We start from the raw sequence: 24,303 nt of genomic DNA, 5'->3' as shown, positions 1-24,303 counted from the left end.
GTACCACCACCTCATTCATAGCCTGGGGGGAAAAATCCAAACTTTCCTCTTGTGTCAGGTGGAACCCATGTGAGTGGATCACAACCTCACATGGTTGGAGTGAATCAACCTAATCCTAGTGGTATTCCTAATCTTGTTGATCCATTTGGGGCAGGTAATATCCAATATCAACAGCCTTACATGGCCCAGATACCCCTCCAATAGTATTATGTTCCATATCGTTCACAAGCACTACAAAATCCACCTTATATTCCACAAGCATGTCCTCATGTGCAACCTGGTCAAAATCCTATTCCCGGTGCATATGGTCAAATCCTAATTGGAACTTATTAGTACCAATAGGGAATCCCTCAAGGAACTATTCAACAACCATTACTACAACAAGGGCAACCTTTACAGCAACAAGGGAAACCTTTACAGTAGCAGGGGCAACCTTTGCAGCAATTTCAACAGCCTTTGCAACAACAAACACAGTTTGTCCAACAACCCAACCAACCCTTGTATCCACAAGGTCAACCATTGCAGCAGCAAGGTCAACCCTTGCAGTAGTAAGCTCAACCTATATATCAATAAGGTCAAATCTTGCAGACACAAGGCCAACCATTGTAGCAGTAGGGCCAACAACTTTATTACCAAGGTCAGCAGGTGCAACAACCTTACAATCCATATGCTACACATAATGTTTATCCTCCTTATGGTTATCAACAACCTATGGTAGGTAAATATCAAACCTACCCTAGGCAAAATCAACCTTATGGTCAAGGTACCCCTCAATGGGAGAAAAATCAAACCCCTTATGGTCAAACTCCTCCAATTTTGGGGTAGAATCCTTACCAACAAGGTTGGAACCTGTAGATTAGGCCTCATCAAAGGCCTTATATGAATTTTAACTCGTAATCATCATTTTTAGCGAAGTTGGAACTGACCAATGTCTCGAGGCTTACTAATGATCCAATTATTCATTCACCTTATTGGTCTCCAGTTACCACTAAAATTCCAAGCGATTGCCCCAAATTTGAAGGAAACTCTAAAGAGGACTCTCAGGCCCATGGATGACATATCGCTGATGGTGTTCTTCTAATTCCTATGTTGACGATTCCATTCCACTTCCCCTCTTTTAGTGAAACTTGGCAGGTGCTGCCGCAAAGTGGTACATCGAGTTGCCTTAAGGTACCCATGCAGACTTCAACTCTTTGGCCATGGCCTTCCTCAACCACTTCCAGTTACTAGTTCGTTATGAAACTAGTACTCATTTTCTTACATCTCTGAAGTAGGATACCATGAACTATATCTCTGATCACATCCATGAATTGAGACATCAGTGTTGCCTCATCAAATTTGAAATCCCGAATGAGTTGTTGAACGAATGGTTTACCAAGTCATTCTTAAACAAAATTGCTACCGATATAGCAATGGGTGGTTGTGTTACCGAGGACTAGGATATTACCCATGCCTAGTATTTGGATTTGGTTTATTCCCAATCTGGCACGCTGTGTGAAAGTTTGCTTAATTCTCCAAGGCCATCTTGAGATCCAGCATCTTCAAAGTCTCCCGATGTGCCACCTATTGATGGTTTAATTGGATCAATATCTCAAAGTTCCACTAAAGCTTCTACGAAGAAAAAACATGTTTCGAATACTAGTTCTAGTTAAAGTTCTAAAAATCCATCGAATCCTGGTAAAACCTTCGATGTCAATGTCGTCTATTCTACCACGGTAGATAAAGCCTTGAAAGGTAAGAACAAGGGTAAGGGGAAAGAAAATTTTGATACCCCAAACAAGATCCTCCTAAGTCATCTGCTGATGATGTCTCCAAATAGAAGCCGAAATATCCTTGCCTCATTTGTGAGGAAGATGATTATACCAAGTAATTTCCCCAACATGCAGAAGTTAGTTGTTTATTGAAAGGACCCTGGATGTATTGAAAGAGCCATTCCCATCTCAGCAGACTTAGCTGGTAGACCAACCACAATCCTTTGTCTCATCTGGTTCTCAGGTTTACATGATTATGGGTTCATTGCCTATCTCTGTAGCCACTTGATCGAAAGATTGTCAAACCCCTAAAACGCAGGTGGTGGATAAAGAAGCCATATATATACCTTCTACTTCTTCTCCACCTAGTTATGGTCCTCTCCATATTGAGATACCTAATAATGAATCTGTTATCTAATTGCCTCCCAAAGGTGTGCTTCAAAAGTCATCCTATAACTTGAACACTAGAGCTACTCAACATTATTGTATTGTCAAAGATTTATCTCAAGCACCTTCGATGATGTCTACTTTGGAAGTCCTCCAAACTTTTCCAACACAATGAAAATCATTATTGTCTGCTATAGGGGGCATCGATCCTACTGAATTGAACTTGATTACTTTCGATCTTGAAAACCATGTTCCTCGTCTTCCTCATCAGACTGCATTTTTTATTCAAGTCATTATAAAAGGAAAGATAATCCATTGGATTGTCATTGATGAAGGTTATTCTACCTGTATCATGTCTGTTTCATGTTGGAAATCTATTGGCTCTCCACCTCTTAACCAATCCCCGAATAACTTGGAGGCCTTTGATGGCATAGGCTCCTGTCCTTATGGTATTCTCACAATTTTTCCCATCACTTTGGAAGGGAAGTCTGGCAAGTTAGAAGTGGAAGTTGTGGATGCAAATCTGAATTATAACCTTCTACTTGGGCGAAGTTGGACCCATATCATGTTTTGTGTGGTTTCCTCTTTGTTTTGGGTGTTTCATTTTCCTTGTGAAGCAAAAATTGTCACCGTCGATCACTTGTCCTTTTTCTCTTCTGGTGCCTCAAATGGCAACACCCCATATGTGGGAAATACTGCTATTCCATATGAGAGCGTGGGGGAAGGTATTTTCAAAGATACTTCTTTAATGGGAAATTTTTCTCTCCCATCTTTGCATGTCGCCTCTATCAATGTGATCTCAATCTCCACCAACCTGTGGATCATTCCTTCTCCGAATCAGGTTGATTCGTTTGGTGACACTATGCCGCTAAGTCCTTTAGAACAAGCTTATCATGAAATTGTCTCGGCTTCAGCGACTGCTTCAGAAAGTCATGTTGTTCTCAGTATGTATTTGGATACCTATTCGCGATCTCCTTGGATCGGTTCTTGGGATTCTCTAAATCCCTTGAAAGAGATTTTCTACACTGACAAGAGTATTGTTCAGGTTATGTCTCTTGATGAAAATCCTTGGAATGATGCCCATCATCGTTCCTCATTTCTTCCAAGTCTAAGTGATATTCCTTCGTGTCTTAAAGCTTTTTTTTCTCATAACCTAACACAACCACTTCAAACACCTATTTTGTTGCATGAATTTTTGTCTGAAGTTAATATGGGAAATATTACTACAACCATGCAATCGACATTTCCATCAAACCTGGAATTATTGAGAACATTCACATTGGGGTTTTTGTTCTCCTGATGAGATCAAGGTTTACACTGACCTTTTCAAAGAATTTTGTGATGTCTTCACTTGTTTGTATCAAGAAATGCCTGGTATTGATCCAACTATTGTGGTGCATGAAATACCCACATATCCTGATTTGAACCCCATTCACCAACAGCTCCGTCCCATGCATCCCAGGAAGGCCGCTTCTATTAAGGGAGAAGTTGAAAAACTTCTAAAGGCTCATTTTATTTACCCTATCCCATTGACAAATTAGGTCTCTAATATCGTAATTGTTACTAAAAAGAAGGGAACAATTTGAGTTTGTGTTGATTACCGCGACATCAACCACGCATGCCCTAAAGATAACTGTACCACTCCCTTTATTGATCAAATCATTGATGAGTGCACTGGGAGTGAGATATTCTCTTTTATGGATGGCTTTTCTGGTTACAACCAGATTAACATATTACCCATTGATCAACACAAGATGACTTTTATCTATCCATGGGGGACTTTTTCTTATAAGAAGCTCCCTTTCGGTCTAAAAAATGATGGTGCTACCTTTCAGAGAGCAATGTCATATCCCTTTCATGATATTAAACACATTGTTCAACCTTACCTAGACGACTTACTGACTCATTCTGCTAAGCGTTGTGACCATCCAAACCACCTTCGAGCATTATTTTTATGTTGTCGACACTATAATATTCACCTCAATCCACATAAATATGTCTTCTGTGTTGAATCTGGTCGGCTCTTGGGTTTTGTTTTTTCTAAAGAAGGTATCTGAATAGATCCTCTAAATTTTGAAGCTATTGTAAATTTACCCCCTCCTTCGTCACTACACCTATCACAGAGTTTGCAAGGAAAGGCTAATTTTCTTCATCGATTTGTCCCTAATTACGCTGAGCTTGTCAAGGGATTTAATTGCTTGCTCAAAAATAGGATCCCATTCACTTGGGATGAAATGGTCCAAAAATATTTCCATGCTCTAAAGAAAACACTCATCAGTGCTCCTTTATTGCATCCCCCTGACTATCATCACAATTATTTCCTATACTTGGCCGCAATTGATAGTACCATTGCTATGGTGTTGGTCCAGGATGATGACAATGACAATGAACATGTGGTTTATTATTTGAGTCGAAATCTTATTGACACTGAAACTCGATATGCTCATGTCGAGAAAATTTCCTTGGCAATAGTCCATGCTGTTCAATGATTTAGCCATTACATTCTTCTCTAGAAGACCACAATGATTTCTGACTGTAACCCCATGACTTATATTTTGACTCGTCAATTGCTTGGGGGGAGATAATATAAATGGATTGTTATCTTGCAAGGGTTTGATTTGGAGTTCACTGCCACCAAATCATAGAAATCACTCGTTTTTGCCGAATTGATCTGTGCCCTTCCTTTCGTAAACACCTCTACTAAGTTTACTAAGCAGATTCCTGATAAAAAAAAATTTCTCATCAACAATCTCGACTCTTGGTATGAAGATATCATTGTTTATCTTCAGAACCAAAATTTCTGATCCAAGTTGTCTTGATCTGACCAACGCCACATCTAGGATTAGTCTCAACCTTATTGGATTATTGGTCGTATGTTGTACCAAGTCGATGTTGATTCTATTCTTCACAGATGTTTAATACTTGAAGAGATTGAACGAGTCTTGAATGAATGCCACTCTAGGAGATGTGGTGGTCACATGTCGAGCTATGCCACTACTCAGAAGATCCTTCGTGCCAGTTATTTCTGGCCTTCTATCTTCAAAGATTGTATTCTGGCCATTCAAAAGTGCCATGAATGTCAAATTTATAACCACAAACAACATGCCCCACCAACACCCCTACACCCAGTCATTACATTTAGCCCATTTTCTAAATGGGGCATAGATTTCATGACATGTAACCCTCGCTCGACCGGGGGGCATGGCTTTATCATCCCCACTGTCGACTATTCTATTAAATGGGTCGAGGTGATGCCCACATATAATGTTGATGGTATCATTTCTCTTTAGTTCCTCTTTAACCATGTCATAGCCCATTTTGTCTTCCCTCAAGCCATTGTCACTTATCATGAATCACGTTTTCATCAGTACATGATGGTAGAGATGATTTCTTAGTTGGGTCTTCACCATGATAGCTTAACTCCTTACTACCCATAGGCCAATGGCCAAGTTGAAGAATTAAAAAAGTCTTGATTACTATGCTTCAATGAACCATCGGGAAGCATAAAAAGGATTGGAATCTCATGCTATTCTCTTCTCTCTGGCTTACCATACTTCGGCCGAGACAACCACTAGTTTCACTCCATTCCAGCTGGTTTATGGTTTAGAGGAGACACTCCCGTTCGAGTGTGAAATTCCTTTATTAAAATTAGCTATTGAGTTACTCCCTGATACCTCACTTGAAGAGGAGTAGTTACTTTATCTCGAGAGGCTTGATGAGACCCATTGTATTGTTGCGATGGTGATCGAAGCAAAGAAAAAATGAGTTAAAGCTCATTTTGATCAAATTGTTTCACCACGCATTTTCGTTGAAGGTGACTTGGTATTGTTGTATGATCAAGCCAACGATAAGTTGGGAGTTGGGAAGTTCGGACCTATGTGGCATGGAACATGTATCGTTAAACATGACTTGCAAAAAGGTGCCTATGAGCTGGTTGACTACAAAGGTAATGCATTATCACAACCCCGCAACAAGTTTTATCTAAAAAAGTATTATGCGTGAATTCTGTGTAATTACTTTTGTAAATTAGCATGTGAATTCATTGGTGTGTAGTTTTTATTTTTTGGTGTGATTGTTTTCTTTGTAGATATGTTCCTTCTCTTTACCTTATTTTCCACTCAGTTTGCGGATGTCATCAAACCATTATGTTGGTTTTGCTAAGGGTGCTTGTCGTAGCACACATAACTTATCTTCCGTGGCTTGGGCACTCTTCACCCCTGATGGTGAGTTGATCGATTTACAAGGTATTTTCCTGGGACATGTTATGCCCCTATACCAATAGGTGGCATATATCATGATTGACTTGATGAGCTATGTAATATGTTCATACCTTTACTTATTGCAAAGGTTTTCCATATTTGTAAAAAAAAAAAAATGTAAAGAGGGTATACCCTAAAATAAAAATCAAAGGGTGAAAAGAAAATATGGTCAAAAAATGAAAGAAAATGAACCCCAAACAAAAAAAAGACCAGGAAAGTGTGCAAGTCTAAATGCCACTACTTTTTACTTTTGTGTAATAAAAAATTGTGTGCAGTTTGTCATCTATGCCACAATTCATGAATAGTCAAATAGTTTAAGCTTGGCTAATTCATTTTTCAATTGCATGTTGTAGGAATAGAGAATAAAGATCTGACCAAACAGTGTAATCTTGGAAGATAAGTAGATAGGTAGAGTGAAAAAGGAGCTCAATAGTTTAATCTGAGCCCTTGGATGTAATAAGTGTAGACTTAGATAGGCATTACCATGTAAAAGAAAAGAAAGTTTGATAAGGGTTTGCCAGTCTAAGTGCACCCTAATAAAGAAGTAAAAATGCTAGGTTAAGTAGGTAGGGTAGGTAGATGATGGTTGCAGAATAACATATGATGAATGATATGTCTAAAATGTGCAAATATTTTTACTTTCATCATAAGGCAAATGGCATATATCACATGAAAGGCACATCAAGCAAGAAAAGTCAAAATAATTAACTCCCTTACTCATTTCCCCTAAATTTTCACTAATTTCCCCTAAGTACCAAGGTATCTATCAAATTAGAGGGGCTCAGAGAATTTCTTTGACTTTTGGAGGGATCGGACCCTCAGCCCAATAATTTATAATGCATAAGTGCTTAAGCCCATTCATCAATCATCAAACCCATTTATACATCATTCACCCCTTTGATAAAGTTTTCCTAAGTAAAATTCTATTTTACTTAGGGAAATTAAAATATTTTTCATAAAAACCCTTATTTCTCACTTAGCCTAAGTTTAAATATATGCATGAAAATATTTTAGACTTAGCGCTTACTACTAACTTATATTATTATATAGTTCCCCTATAAAGATTACCCGCTCTCGTATTACTCTAAACTATGTAAAAACCCCAAAATCTTATATATCCCGCCCCTGGGTTAAAATATAACCTTAATATGTTCCTAAAAGGGATTAATTAGTTAATCTGTAACTAATTAAGAACCACGACCCCACCATACTAAATACAAGGATTAATTAACCCCAACAGTTAATTAAGAACTTTCCCGACCAATCTCGTTGTTCTCGATATGATTAAAAATAATTTAATTATGTCGGGCCTGCCCTCATTAAACTCCCATCACCTCGCCTCCCCGATAGCCATTAGATCAAGCCCCATACATCCAACGGTTGTTGTGCATATCGCACGACCCTCCACAACCGAACGTTAGCACGCAATCACAAAGCGGTTTTGTGAACAGTGCCCTCGCCACACGTCGCTCATCTATGGAATTACTCGGTCGAGCCTAAATACCGCCTCCCCTCCATAAGCGATGTGATAAAAACTACTTACTGCCTCCCACTAAATCAAAAAACATCAAATCCTCCTGCTGACACCACCTGTCCAAATCTCGAAAGCCACCAAATTCTTGACTTTGTATAAAAAACAAAACGAATCATTTCATCGTTCTATTTTGTGTACATAATTTTCCATGCAAACTTAGTGACAAGGTCAACCAGCTCGTGCTCCCCACCGCCAACCACCTTCAAAATTTGTAGCCGACATCGCTTAGAGTCCTCCATTCACACCTAGTGTACCTGCATTATGTTGCTCGTCCATAAAAGCAAGTATTTGCCAAATTCCCATCAAGAAACCCTTTGAATACTTGCTTTCTCTGCAAATAATTAAAAAGGAACCCCAATTCACCATAATTTGGTTACCAAATTTGAAATTCAAGTTCCCTAGACCCTCCATTTTCATCAATTTCATCTAAAAACCCCAGTTTCCTTTCTAAATCCAAAAGAACTAGAATGGAAACCCCTGTGGTCCTAAATATTGCACCCATTACCACCCCTCATTTAGACTATCTGCCCCTAGCAGATAAGGATTTTCAAATAAAAGACTTGAGCACTGATAAATACCACCGAAAAGTCTTTTGCCAATGCCAAGATAATCACTTGAACGGAAATGATATCATGGGACTGTGGGAATCCAATCTCCCAATGTATTTTCTCCCCTATGTGCACATTTTTCCTGACATTATCCATCAGTGCCATGCAAATCATGACTCTAATCTCGGAGTAGTGATGTCTCCCAATCAAACAGTCCTCTTCACCATTACTGCAGACTCCATCAATGAGATGTTGTAATTTCACCCCAGTCAAGCCCTCACCCCCATTTCCCTTGGAGAATTGCTTGAGAAATCATCGGAGTTCACCTAGTCTGAACTTAGTCACCTGTCCCAGACTTTCATCCTTAAGGAGTATCAAACCACTAATCCCCCTCCCTATATGTCAGTTGTCTTCATAGAAATATGCAGAATTATAGTTGATATGAAATCTATAGTCATGGGATTTAATACAAGTGAATATGTAGATGAATTGACCTTAGTTTTGATGTCCATCTTTACCCCTGGTTAGCCCCCTACTATTAAGTACAATTATGCAACCTTTATTGTTGAAAAGATCCATGACCAGTTCATGAGACTGGAAAATGAGAAGGTTTTCAAATATTCCACATTCATATATCACCTCATCCTCTACTATCATTCTGACAGGTTCCCATTTTCTGTTAATAAACTTGATACAAAGGGTGACCCAAGGTCAGTGATTTTTTGGACTTCAATTTTCCACCATTCTTTTGCTTGTCCCTATTCATATATTGAGTTCATTGACCAGTTTGTCTACCCAATAACCACCATGTTGACAGGAATACTCCTCCTAGGATTAGTGATGACATCAATAGGATCCTTCAGCTATCAAAACAGTACAGAGTAGGTGACTAGTACTTGTACCAGAATCACATAGAGATCAGGATATATGGTAGCAAGCTTCCCCCATTCAAGCTACCTAAATATGTTCCAATGAGGTTGTTTGCGTTGGAATATTATAGACAAATGATATACTCAGATCAAATTCATTTTACCAAGGCCAAGAAGAAAGCACAATTGAGAATCAAAGATCACGTAGGCCCATTTTTCTGCAACAGAAGGGAAGCTTGGAAAGTAGCGAAACAAATCCTAGAAGACCACATGAAATTGAACAAAATTTTTAGTTGGACTCCATATGATCCCCATAGTTTCATCTTTGATAGGAGGAAAAATAGACTATCACCATCTTTTCATCACAGAATCCCAGAGATTGAGCAATATGATAACATGGATGAGTGGAGGGAAGGGACTCTAGTAGAAATGGATAGTGATCAGGTCAATGTAGAAAATGTCATGAAAGATCTAGAAAAAAACATTTGACCTGGACTCCTTTGAACAGGTTCCAGTTGGGACTTCTCAGAAGCCAACACTAGGAACTAGTGACTCAATAGCCGATACTTCTCAAAGGCCCTCACAGGAGACTAGTGCACTACTTGCAGAGACATCACAGGGAAGAGAACAAGAAACCAACACTCTAGCAATAGGGCAATCAAGCATGTCAAAGCAGCCTGAAACCTCTTAAGAACAGGCTCAAACACAGGCCCACCCAACTCAAGTTAATGTGGGAGACCCCCCAAGTTTGCAAACTCCTCTAAGTGAGGAAAAGAGATTATAGAGAGACAAGGAAGTAGCTACCCCTTCCAGTTGTCCATCAGATCAGCCTAGTGCTAAGAGACACATGCTAACTCCCCATTCAGAAGAGGAAATTTTTGAAGAAACCACAGAGAGTCAAAGGAAAGAAGGTGCAAACAGTCAACATACTTTCCCAGTAGGTGGGACACCTTCTAGCTCACAAAGACAAGAGCTGGAAAGACAACAAAGTGCTGAAGTATCATCCTTCAGGCCTTCAGCTAATAAGAACCTAGACATTAAAGAGAAATTCAAAGAAATAAAGGCTAGAAATGAACCATTAAGGATCCAAGTCTACAATCAGTATTTAAAGATGGCTCCCACCAATCAGAATAGGTTGATGTCAGCCTATGACATCAAGGAAGGCAAAATGCAGATGAGATTTTTCAAGCCCAAAGTACAACAGCCTTAGTCAATTGCAGACTACCTCAAAACTAATTTTGAGGTCATGGCCAAGGACATTCATCCCCTAGATCAGATTGAATTACATAAGCAGATAGGGGAAATGGTGTATTCCACCTTGACAAGTAAAGCCATGATGGCCCACAGACTAGAGAACTCTTTGAACAACACTACTGCACAGTTACAGCTAGAAAAAGCCTCCTCACAGGCTAAAGATAACAGAATCAAATCACTGGAGGAGTTGATTATTGGATTGGGTCATAACCCAAAAGATGTAAAAGCTGCAGAGGCTTTGATAAAGAAAAAAGATGAAGACATAGCTGCCTTGAGAAAGCAGTTAAAGTTACCTCCATCAAGGGATCCTCAAACTGCTGAAGTTATTCAAAAGAAATCTAAGGAAGACCTTATGGACCTGGTCCTAAAGATAAATGAACAATTGAAGGAGACTGAACAGGAATTGGAGAAATCAGTAAAGAGCAGGCAGAGTGAGTCAACCTCTCAGCCTCCAAATGCAATACCAATGGTCTCCACAGTAGTCCCTTTAACACTTGCAACAGCTATGGCACCAAATGTCCCTTTTATCACAGCAGAAGCAATTACAGGTACAAGCACAGGAACAACACAGGCAGGAACTTCAAGTCTAAGTACAGAAGAGTTAATAAAATCAATGGAGGAAATGAAACTACAAGTTTCTAAACTCTAGAAGTTAAAAGAGAAATTTGTCACCTTAGAGCAGAAATATGATGTTTCAAAGATTAATTTTGCTGAAGAGGTGAGGAAGAATAAAGGCTTGGCTTAGCAAGTAAAAACATTGGAGAAGGACCTCACTTTTGAGAAGCCTTTAACAAATATTAGGAAGATTCTTTGGACCAACATCACTCAGTCAATAAATGATGTTTTTTCATCCATACAAATTATTTTTGAACAGATTGACTTGGTGAAGGTAGCTCTTCAAGAGATTCAGAAAACAAAAAAAGAGCTGGGGGGAAAGCCTAAGGAAGCAATCAGGCTAATAAAATTTTTGAAAAATAGAAATAAGTACCAGCTAGAAGAGCTGAATATTGAACATAGAACTAGGACTATCTTAGAAATCAAGAAGGTATTGACCAAAAGGTCTCTGATGTAGAACATAGAAAGAAAATGTCAAAACATGCAAGAGGACATTGATGATTTTATGAGAAGGTTTGGCATTTTACAGATCAAATTACTTCCCATCCCTTTAGTTATTAATGATGAATTGATGAGGCATGAAGATTATGTTGACAAGCTGGGTCAATATGCAAATAATCAGGCCAGTTCATCAGCTAGTGCATCCGCACCCAAGGCACTACCTACAGGAAGAGTTCTATATGACAGTCTAGAGAACCTTTCTAATGTTGAACATGAATTAAAACATTTGTTTCCAGTTCAACCTAATTTTGTAAAATACACAGAGGCTGATGAAATCTTCAGGAAGCTACAAAGGACCAGAATACCAAAGGAAGATTGGTGGATAGATATGACAGAAATTTTATAATTTACCTTGGTAAAAAAGTAAATTTTAAGTATTTACCATAGTCAATTTTGGTAAAAGAAGGTGAATAAGGATAAAGCAAGTAAAGAGTATCAGAACAGGTCAAAGAGTATCAGTAAGAAGATGAAAAGAAAACTGCCAACACAAAATTACGAGCAAGACAACAAGATGCTCAATCATAGGGCTTGCCTCCAGCGCATTCACAAAAATAGGGACAACAAACTATCAGTTGACTTCTAGTTTCTATCTTTGAGACTATCTGTCTCTACTTTTATGTAAAATGTAAGTTAGGCTTCCTAGATTATATCTCTCTCAGTTACGAGATATTTTGTTGTAAACTTTTGTGTCAGTACTTCCTAATTCGAAGTACTAGGTGTGGATTCTTAGACATTTCTGTAGACTCATTATTTTATAATAAAAGTGTTGTTGGACAATTCTTGTATGGCAGGCTGGATGAAGAAATAAAGAAAAGGACTTTTTATAGGATTCATGTGTCAAACATTGGACAAATAAGTATTCTATATCTCATGTGTTATTGTTTTCTGGTTTAATATTTCAATTGTGTCTCATATCTGAATAATAAATGAAAAAGTATATTTCAGAAAGTGCTTTATTGCAATCTGTCTTTAAAATCATTTTTATTCTAAATGTTTTCTTCTAAGCTATCATAGGTAGGGAATTCTTAACTGCTCCTTGCTTCTTAGTTTATCATTGTGGTCATTTAATAAGAAATTCTTAATTGCTTTTTATTAGTGATCACCGACTTTCCCTCATCTTGAAATATGTTGAAGGATCCTTAATTTCCCTTCTTCCCTTTTAAGACCATTTCACCCTTACAAGTTACCATTTGCCTCCTGTTTAGCTATCTTTCCCTGTGAAGCCCTCCTTTTTTTAATTAGCCTAGTCCAGTTAAGCCATCTTTGGTTGACTCCATAGGCCAATGGCCTAAAATACTTTGTTCTATCCATCTGCTCCTGAGTTCCACCACCAAACACAATCAAAACCTCCCAAGCTTTCATAACTAGCCTAATATCCTATAAAACAAAGCTAAATATTAAAGAGAGAGCCCTCTCTGAGTACAGATTGGCTACATCAGACCCCTATCCTCCTTCTAACAACTTTAAGGAAAATCTGAGTGATAACAGGATGAACAAGTAATAATATTGTCGAGTACAATGCATTTACTGAATTGTTATTAGAAGCAGTTTCTCTTGGCATTAGAAATTTAGTTGTTAAGTTAGATCCACAACTTGTTGTGTTACAATTGAATAGTCATTACTCAGTAAGAAATCCAAAAAAAATTCGTATGTATCTACATGTTCAATTATTGGAAAGAAATTTTGATTATAACACATATCAACACATTCCATGGAATTTGAATACAAAAATAGATGCATTAGCAAATTATGATCTTGATAGACATTTGTGTAACTTATAAAACTGATCACATCATCATGATACATGAACTCATAAGTAGAAGATAAAAACATCTCTCTCTCTCTCTCTCTCTCTCTCTCTCTCTCTCTCTCTCTCTCTCTATCTATCTATCTATCTATCTATCTATATATATATTTATATATATATATATATATATATATATATATATATATATATATATATATATATATATATATATATATATATATATATATATATATATATATCGTCTGTCAAAGTTTGTTCATCAAAATCTAAAAAAATAAGTGTTCTGAGACACATGACTTTCAAAGCCTAAAATAGTGCAAAAACATGACCAGAAAGGTTATTCACCCACATGATGCTCGCGATAGAATGAGACCGCTATAATCACTTGGCCTAACAACCGATGCAGTCTCGCAAACACTCCTACCGTATGCCTCTGGTATTGCAGTGGCACGTCATATATAGTCACATATTCTGGAATCCTTCAGGTGACCACTTCTAGATTTCATTCCATTTCTACCATAGAATCTGCTCCTTCCTCGTATGTGATTTGATAATCACTCTATGAGTGGCCTCAGTTAAAGATTTATTAAATGAAGGTATTACAGACTCATATGTTGGTGTGTGTTTATGTTATTTAAGCAACGGATCGATCAGATTGTCAATACACAGATATTTGAAATTGAAAACAACAAAGAATCACAGTAAGCAAATACAAGAACCCAAGAAGTTAATAAGGAGTTCAACCTATTCTCTAGGGCTACATCTCCAGTCCAGCTTCAGTGGTGGCCTTATTTTATTGTGTTTTAAGCAAAGAATTACAATGCAGGAGCTTATTATGAGTCACCTAAAATAGATTTTCTTGGCATTGTGGTTCTTGGACTCCCCAAGCCACTGGAGTGCACAGACTCGTTTGCCTACTAGCTCTGTGACCTTCTGGTCTACAATGGAAATAGCCCAATGTGGTGCTCAGTCCAGATAGATCCTCTTTGTGATGGCTTGAATCCCTCAAGATCTCTGGTGCTCGACGCTGCCTTTGGTCAGTTCGGTCCTTTGTCCTCTTCTGCTTTTGCTTCACTATCTTTCTTCCCTGTGTTCTTTCCTCCTCTCAGGATTCTAATTACTCTATCTCTCTCTGACTACATATTCTATCTCTGTTCATGACTTTAAGCCATTCATTTCCATGTTTGTTCAGTTCCTCTTCCGCCTCCGTCGAATCACCTTCTGTAGTTGCGCTTAGAGTTCCCTGGCTCGGCGTCATCATCAGATCATAGAGAGTGGCCACATGTCCTCCTTTAATGCGGCAGCCCGCTTCATCAGTTCAGTTCTTCAGTTACATCGTGGATGAAGTCTTCCTCCACCATGGTGGTCAAATGGACTTCAAATCCTTTTAAATCGCGGCTCATTCCTTCGTCGATTCCACTTCCCCTATCAGGCACGATCTCAGTCGTCCGATCTGGGGCCTCTAGATCCGATGCCATATGCACGTTTCGCACGGTTGACTTGCTCAACCTTTAGCACATGATCAACGACGGTTTTCTCTCTCCTTCGCTTGCCATGCATCGGTCGTTGAGTGGGATCGCTCTGATTTCTCCGAAACCGCTTACCATTTGAGAGCGCACCAATCAATATCACCGTTTTTCGGAGCGTCGGTCCCACCTTGTCCTTTAGCACTTTTTTTTCACTTTTTGCCCACAGTTCTCTAGCTCCTCACGTGTCCGAGTGCTAGGGGCTTCTACGTTTCAACCCTTTTCGCCCAGCAAATCGCGCATCAAAATCCACCTCTGTTTCCCGATTCAGGGCTCCCAGGGGCTAATTTAGCCTCCCGCGTAGTCTCCATGGGCCTCGGTCAGTGCGCTTTGACCGGGGTCCTCGTTGTTCCATGCTGGCTACCATTGCCACTGGTTCAGGGTGTTTTGATTGCTGTTTTGGAATTTTAGAAGTTTGTCTCGACCTGATACAGTGATGGTTCTCTTTGAGAATTTTTTTATGGATCCAATTCGGATCACGGCCTTCCCACTGAAAAGCTTTTGGACCACAAAAATTTGGTTTTCTTTCAAGCATCGACTAAGTGAGGGTATTGCTTTCTCACTTGTCCAATCCCAATCCACTTTTCACTGCTTGGCTTCGAACCTTTAAGTCCAATTCTGAGGTACTCAACGTCTCCCCTGCACGTTGTCCTCATCTTCTTGTCCAAGACTGTCTCTTCCTACAATTCGTTTAGATATTTAGGTAGCAGGTCATCAATAGAAGGAAATTGACTTTGCTCTTTAGGATCGTCAATTATTGAAGGTTCAAACAATCTCAAGCAATCTGCATTTACGACTGAGTAGATGTGCATGTAATCTCGTAGATCAAGGTGAAAAGCATTTTCACCAATCTTCTCAAGTATCCTGAAAGGTCCATACCTGATAGGTTTTAGCTTTTTACCTTACCCTTGCATCCTGTCCTTGCTGATATATAGCCAAACCTCGTCTCCAACTTCAAAACTATGCTACATCTGATGCTTGTCATGCCTTTCCTTGTATTTGGCTTGGTTCTTTTCTAGTTGTTCCTGTACTACCTGGTGGATCTCCTGGATCTGTTCAATGAACCTAGTTGCCTTGTCCACATCACTACGTCCATCAATTGTGGTATCTTTACCAAAGACAAAATCCAAAGGAGACCTTGGTGTGAAACCAAAACAGGTCTCAAAAGGAGATCTCTGTGTAGAAGAGTGTTTTGCTCTATTGTAAGCATGCTGCACATAACATAAGTGTTCATCCCAAAGCTTAGGATGTTTGCTACAATATCCTTTGAGTAACTTGATCACTGTCATGTTAACTACTTCTTCTGGCCATCGCTTTATGGATGAAAAGCTGTGCTTTTCTTCAGTTGGGTGTCCATCAACTCCCACAGACTTGACCAAAACTTCCCCACAAATTGGGTGTCTCGATCAGATACAATAGAAGTGGGTAATCCAAAATGAACCCATACATGTTCAAAGAATAGTTTTGTAGTTTTTTCAGCTGTAATCTATTTATTACAAGGTATCAAAATACACATTTTGTTGAACCTGTCCACAACCACAGACAGATAATCATGACCTTTCCTAGATTTAGGCAACCCTCCAACAAAATCCATGGAAACACTTTCCCAAGGGTGAGAAGGAACTGGTAATGGAGTGTACAAGCCTAGTTTTCTATTGCTAGGCTTGCTTTTAGCAGACATAGTACACCCTTTTACATATCTAGAAACTGTCTCATTCATTTTCAGCCAATAATAAAATCTTTGCAACTGTGAAACTGTTTTACTTACCCCAAAGTGACCTGATATTAGAGAAGTGTGTGCCTCTCTAATTATCTTTACTCTCTCTGTTTGTGGAATGCAAAGTTTCCCACAATGATATAAGAGTTGGTCTTTCACATGATAATCCAATTCTTCTACCTTTTTGCCTTGACTCAAGGTTGCATATACATCTTTAAAGTCTATATCTTGAGCATATTATTCAATGTAGCTTTCATGTAGTACATAATTATGTTTAAGTATAGTAGATGCATTTATAATGGGTTTAGATAACATTTCTGCAACCTTGTTATGTATGCCCTTTTATATCTGATGACCAAATGAAACTGTTGTAGAAAATCCATCCACCTATAATGTCTTGATTGCTGCAAATTAGTTTGGGAGTGTAGATATTGAAGTGGTTGATGATCAATATTTATTACTATCTCTTCACCCATTAAGTAATGTTTCCACTTTTTCACACTCTGAACTAATGCATACAATTCTTTATCATATGTAGGATAGTTAACTACTGCAGGATTAAAAGTCTCAGAATGATAACATATGGGTTTACCATGCTGTGTCAACACTGCTCCCATGGCATAGTCATTGGCATCTGTTTGGATCTCAAATGGTCTTTGTAGATCAGGCAATGCTAGTACAAGTGCTATACTAATCTTTTCTTTCAAGGTGTCGAATGCTTTCTGATGTTTGCCTCCCCAGTGAAACACCTTGTTCAATCCTCTCAAAGCATGTAAGGGAGCAGCAATTGAGGAAAAGTTAGAAATAAACTTCCTCTAATATTGTGCTACTCCTAAGAAGCTTCTCACTTCTGTAGCATACTTGGGTTTAGGCCAATTTACAATAACTGCCACTTTTGAGGGATCTATTTTCAATTCACCACCCCCTACTATGTGACCCAAATAATTTAGAGATGTTTTGCCAAATTCACATTTTGAGAGTTTAACATAAATTTTTTCTCTTTTCAAAACATCTAATGTCTTCTTAACATGCTTTAAGTGTTCTTCCCACGTTTTACTAAAAATCAGAATGTCATCCAGATATACAATAACAAAATCATCAAGAAAAGGTCTGAGTACATCATTCATTAATCTCATGAAAGTAGCAGGGGCATTGGTCAAGCTGAAAGCAGTCTTCCATGCATCTTGCTCTACAACTTTGACCTGATGGTATCCACTGTGCAAATCCAGCTTCGTGAAATAAATAGCTTCCTTTAATTGATCTGAAAGATCATCTATGCGAGGAAGGGGATAACGATTTTTGATTGTTATCTTATTCAATGCTCGGTAGTCAATGCACATTCTCCACGAGCCATCTTTCTTTCTCACCAAAACAATTGGTGATCTACATGGTGATGTGCTAGGCCTAATGAACCCTTTCTCGAGAAACTCCTGCACCTGCTTCTTGATTTTAGCATTCTCTAAAGCGGACAACCTGTACATTCCAATGTTAGGCAATGGAACATCTTGCTGCAAAATAATATCATGTACTATTTCCTTTTTGGGTGGCAAACCTTTAGGTTCCTGAAATAGGACATCAGACTCTGAAACAATCTTTTCTATATCAGCTTGCTGCTTAGCATTACAACCCTCAAATACATTGGTTTTGTCAGGTTTCTTTTCCTTTACAACCATTAGTAAGAATTGTTTGCATGAATTTATCATTCTTTTCATCTGCCCTGAGTTTATGAGAGTATAATTATTCTTGAGCTTATGAGCTGTTACAAAGTATTCAATTTCATATTTAACAAGTAGATACTTGTTCTCAGCTCTATAGAAAATAGCTTTTCTATCAAACAAGTAAGGACTTCCTAAAACAATTCCACATATATCCAAAGGAATTATGTCTAACTCAACATCATCTACAAATGTTGACCCAAAAGAAAACTTGAGTTTGCACTGTCTAGTCACTTGTAGTTGTGCTTTATCATTCAACCATCCTAATGGGTATGATTTCTTGTGAGGTGTAGTTGCTAATCCTAATTTCTTTACAATTGCTTCAGAAATAAAATTTATTTGTGAGCCACTATCAAACAAAGTATCAATCTTTTGATGTTTGGAAATAACTTGAATATGGAAAAGCTCATGTCTTTTTCTCTCATGTTCTTCATCAATAACAGATTGAGCAGAATTACTAGTAGATGCTTCAAAATTTTTACCTTTTATACCTATGGCTGCAATGATTGTTTCATCTCCTGAGTCTAACCCCAAATCTTTCTGAATAGCTGTAGCAGTCTTCTTCTTCTTGCCATCGGACTTCTTAGGTCTCAGCTCTGGATGCAGAATCCAACAGTGCTCGTCATCATGCCCATCCTTTTTACAGTGAGTGCATGAAGCTTTGCCTTGTTGTGCAGTGTTAGCCTTCCTCGCTTTCCACTTCTGCTTTCTTTTCTCCTTGCTCTTGCTTGCAGTGGGTTGGGATGGTCCCCCAACTTCTAGATTTCCATTCTTTCCTCTAGCTTCTAGATGAGTAGCTTATACAGATACCTCATCTATACTAGTGGGATTAAACATGAGGATGGTATGCCTCATGTAGCTGTGTAGACCACCAATGTACTTCAAAAGAGTCTCTGGTGAGTCTAATGAGATACCCAACATCAATTCTCTCTTTCTAAATTCTTGAGTGTACCCTTGCACACTTTGCCCTTTCAACTACCGAAGAGTTCGCCAACTCATCATGGCTTGTTGCATGTAGGTCAATGGATATAACTACTTCTTAATTACAGAAACAAAGTCACTCCAGACAGAGATAGCCTTACCATGTCTTTTCATGTTAGCTTGGGTTCTGCCTTCCCACCAAACCAAGGCAGTGCCTCCTAAGCGTAGGCTTGCCAGCTGAATTTTTCTCTTGTCCGAGTTGATGTTCTACACTCTGCAATACACATCAATTTGTCTAATCCAATTGTCCAACTTTTTAGCATTTAGCTGTCCATCATATATAGGAAAATCAAATTTAACATCTAGCTTAGTCAAAGATGATTTCTTATTATGCACAAGGCTATTAGGAGGTGTGAGGAAGTTTTCCTCTTTCCCTTTTCCTTTTGAGTGGTCATAGGAATGAGACTCATCTTCTTCTTTATCTTGTTTAGAAGCTGATGAATCTTCATCCTTATGCTTTCCAAAGTCCCTACACATTTCTTCTACCATAGACTTTATAGCTAGGAAACTTTCTATGAACTGAGGGTCTAGCCCCACAGAACCTTCCTCTGAAATTTTCTTCCGAGGATAGACTCTCCTAATTTTAGGATTAGTTTCGACCAACTATCCTTCTCCTAGTTTGAGCTTTGATCTAGTGAGCATTCAACAGCTAAACCAACATAAGCTTGTCTAACCTTACAGCCTAAAGCTCTGATACCACTTAATCTGATAATCACCCTATGAGTGACCTCAATTAAAGATTTATTAAATTAAGGTGTTACAGACTCATATGTTGGTGTGTGTCTATGTTATTTAAGCAACGGATCGATCAGATTGCCAATACACAGACATTTGAAATAGAAAAAACAACAAAGAATCACAGTAAGCAAATACAAGAACACAAGAAGTTAATAAGGATTTCAACCTATTCTCCAGGGCTACATCTCCGATCCAGCTTCAGTGGTGGCCTCATTTTATTGTGTTTTAAGCAGAGAATTACAATGCATGAGCTCAATATGAGTCACCTGAAATAGATTTGCTTGGCAGGGTGATTCTTGGATTCCCCAAGCCACTGGAGTGCACAGACTCGTTTGCCTACCAGCTCTGTGATCTTTTTTTCTACAATGGAAAGAGCCCAATGTGGTGCTCAGTCCGGATACATCCTCTCTGGGATGGCTTGAATCCCTCCAGCTCTCTGGTGCTCAACACTACCTTTGGTCAGTTCGGCCCTCTGTCCTCTTCTCCTTTTGCTTCACTGTCTTTTTTCCCTGTGTTCCGTCCTCCTCTCAGGATTCTGGTTCCTCTGTCTCTCTCTGACTGCATATTCTGTCTTTGTTCATGGCTTTAAGCCATTCGTTTCCATCTCTATTCAGTTCCTCTTCCGCCTCTATCTAATTGTCTTCTACAATTGTGCTTGGAGTTCCCTGGCTAGGCGTCATCATCGGCTCATAGGGAGTGGCCACATGTCCTCCTGTAACGCGCTAGCCTGCTTCGTCAATTCAGTTCTTTGGTTACATCGTGGATGAAGTCTTCCTCCACCATGGCAGTCAAACAGACTTCAAATCCTTCTAAATCGTGGCCCATTCCTTCGTCGATTCTGCTTTCCCCATCGGGTGCGATCTCAGCCGTCCGATCTGGGGCCTCCAAATCCGATGCCATATGCATGTTTCACGTGGTTGGCTTGCTCGACCTTTAGCATGCAATCAACGAAGGTTTTCTCTATCCTCTGCTTGCCACGCATCGGTCATCAAGTGGGATCGCTCCAATTTCTCTGAAACTACTTACCGTTTGAGGGCACCTTGATCAATACCGCCGGTTATTCGGAGCACAGGTCCCACCTTGTCCTTTAGCGCTTTTTTTTTTTTTGCTTTTTTCCCACAGTTCTACGGCTCCTCACATGTCCGAGTGCTCAGGGCTTCTCCATTTCAACCCTTTTTTCCCAGTGCCTAGTGCAAATTCGGCCTCCTATGCAGTCTCCATGGGCCTTGGTCAGCGTGCTTTGACCGGGGTCCTCGTCGTTCCACACTGGCTGCCATTGCCCCTAGTTTAGGGTGTTTTGATCGTTGTTTTGGAAATTTATAAGTTTGTCCTGACCTGATACAGTCATGGTTCTCTTTGACAGTTCTTTTATGGATCCAATTTGGATCAGTATGGAGCATCTTTTATCTGATGTGCTACCCACGTTGCTATTGGTGACATGCCAGGAGGCCTTTCTGGTCCTACATCTTCACATTTAGCACACGTAAACTCTTTGATACACTTTAACAAAAGAAACTCATAAAACTTGAAAAAATTCCAAAAACAAGTTTTACTTGCATTAATCCATTGTTCACCCGGTGGTAGAGGCATATCTGGATCTCCTCTAAAGTCTGTGATTGCATAAGCATAGTTGTCCATAATGATCAGTTCTTGGCGTAGCCAACCAAATAACGACCGACGGAAATGCATCTATTGGCCACCTCCTCCACGAGGCATGATCTTACTCCATTTGGGAAGCCTCAGATATTATGGAGCTCGATCCTCTACCTCTACCCATTGGTACCGAAATAGGGGCATGCACTCCAAAATGAAAGTGACCAAAATTGAACCAAAGTCGAACTACTTTAAGTTTCCCAACTTGCCTTTGGTTAGTTGCCTCTACATGTTGACCAGTAGTCCCTCACACTAGTTGAACATTGTTGGAGTAAGGAAGTCCATCGCATACTAGAATTGTGATTTCGAGATATTGTACAAATCCTGCGCCTCATCTATATGGGCCATGGTATGTAGGATTGTCCTCAAGGGAATATTTTTGATGGTTTCTATCTTCACCATCCCGCTAACAGTTGTCTCTACACCTAGGAAATGCCTTATGATTAAGGCATTGGTGTTATCACCTCCACCACGGGATCCAAAGAGTTGAACTCTTTCCCCTCTTGTTGACAATCCAGTAATGAAGTAGATATCAGCTACTTCTAGCTCTAGTTCTTGGTCTCCAATGATGAAGATCTGCTGATCAACATCCCATACACTGATCAGATAATGTAGCAGCTCATTTTGAGCTCTGGGTCGTGGGGTTCAGAAATTTTCAATAACTCACAATCCCTCAAAGCGTTGACACATTGAACATTTTGGGTAGCTTGGTGATCTTCTGCCTCATGGTCCCTTTCCTTTCTTTTGATGACCGTGCTATCGAAATCTCCTATAAAACAACCATTTACATTAATTAAATGCCTTTTCATAGATCAAAAACTCAAAAAATTTGATCAAGAGAGGGGATTTCTCTTCCTTTTTTCCACCCTCTGGTCAGTGCATCTATTTTAATTATTTCCACATTGGCAAAGAGAGCCTTTTGGGCTTAGAGGTGATCAACACAGATCTGATGAGAAAAATTGTGGTGATCGCCCCCGATTTTAATTTTGAAACCCTCCCTTTTAACCAGCAAAAACCCTAAGAAATGGCATGAAATTAGAATGAAAATTAAGAGAAAAGGAATAGCTCTTATTTGCAGCTGACGGTTCATGAAATGGTACCATGGATCTCCCACAATGCTTGCCTAAAGAATCAAGGAAAATAGGGTAAATTGCACTCTCGGATTTACTCCAAGTGAAATGGTAAAAATGTTTTTACTTTTGGTCTATTTATAAGTTTTAAATACATTTTTTCCAATATTTTATTATTTTCCTCTATATCAATGATGTGTGGTTTTCTTTGTGTAGTTACAGGTTCTTTTTGGTGGTTATAGTGATCATTTTTTACTGATTCAACGAGTTTTTGTTTTATCTCTTTTTTGGACTCGTTAAAAATAAATGAAAAAGGAACCCCCCTAGAGTCATATTTAAGCTCTTTTCTAACTCTCAAAATATGAAAATATTGTCGAGTACTTGTCTTTTCAGACTCATTAAATTAAATGAATTGACGTCATCTTAGTATATGTTTACCCCTTTTTCGGGCTAAGATTAACTATTTACGAAAATGGTACACCCTTGTCGATATGGTCAAGAGGTTCTCTCGAATATTGTTTTCTACCTTTTCAGGTTCGAGAGACAAATTATGAAAAGGGACATGATGGAGTTTTCTTTTTCATCTCTTTTTCAAACTCTCTAAATATGAAAAATATATCGAGTTATTCTTCCATCGAAAAAAATTAAACAACGAAAGACTTGTCACCATGATGAGACTGAGTTTCTCCTTCCTAGGACTTGTAAAACTTACTAGGATGGATTCATTCGAATAATGAACTTATACGACAAGCATATGCTATCCCCTTCAAGCTTGTAATTAAAAATAATTTGGGTACACACTAGAAATAGTGGGGAAAATGAAAGTAAAACATCTCTTGTATAGGCATCATGTCACTCTTGAACATGACACCCATCTATTTATCCTGTCGGGTTTGGGATATCCTCACTCAGTCACATGTCCTTCTGAGTTTGGGTGATCCATTTTGCCTCTCATCTAACTATTCGATTTCATTATCATGACCATTAGTCCTATGTTGAGTCAAATGTTGTCACACTCTGGAGTTGTGTCACCGATATGTTTAAGAGAAGACCTATCTGCAGTTTATTACCTATATATTGTCTGACCCTTTGATACAGTCTTGGATCATAATCATTCATTCTACATTATTCCTTGTTTTGTGTTGATAATGGGGGAATCATTATGTCCCTCCTTCGACAGGTCACTTCCTGTCGACTTCAGCTCATTATCCAGGAAGATGAATTAGAAACTCCCTTTCAGTACCTTAGAGCTTGCATACCTTAATGGAAAGTTATTCACATTCAAAGATAGGTTTTCATCATTGGCCTTCAATTGGATGATTCCATGAGTGTTCAACTTCAACTTCATTTTCACATTCAGATTGTACTGTCGTACCTTGAGAGCCATTGTCATTATTGGTGGTTCCTCTCGTGCCTG

The sequence above is a fragment of the Pinus tabuliformis genome, chromosome 4_2 (genome assembly GCF_031772625.1).
Source record: "Pinus tabuliformis cultivar Carrire ecotype Pingquan chromosome 4_2, CPIR1, whole genome shotgun sequence".
NCBI classification, from domain to species: Eukaryota; Viridiplantae; Streptophyta; class Pinopsida; order Pinales; family Pinaceae; genus Pinus; species Pinus tabuliformis.
The sequence above is the reverse complement of the archived record's forward strand: the minus strand, read 5'-3'. Positions refer to the sequence as shown.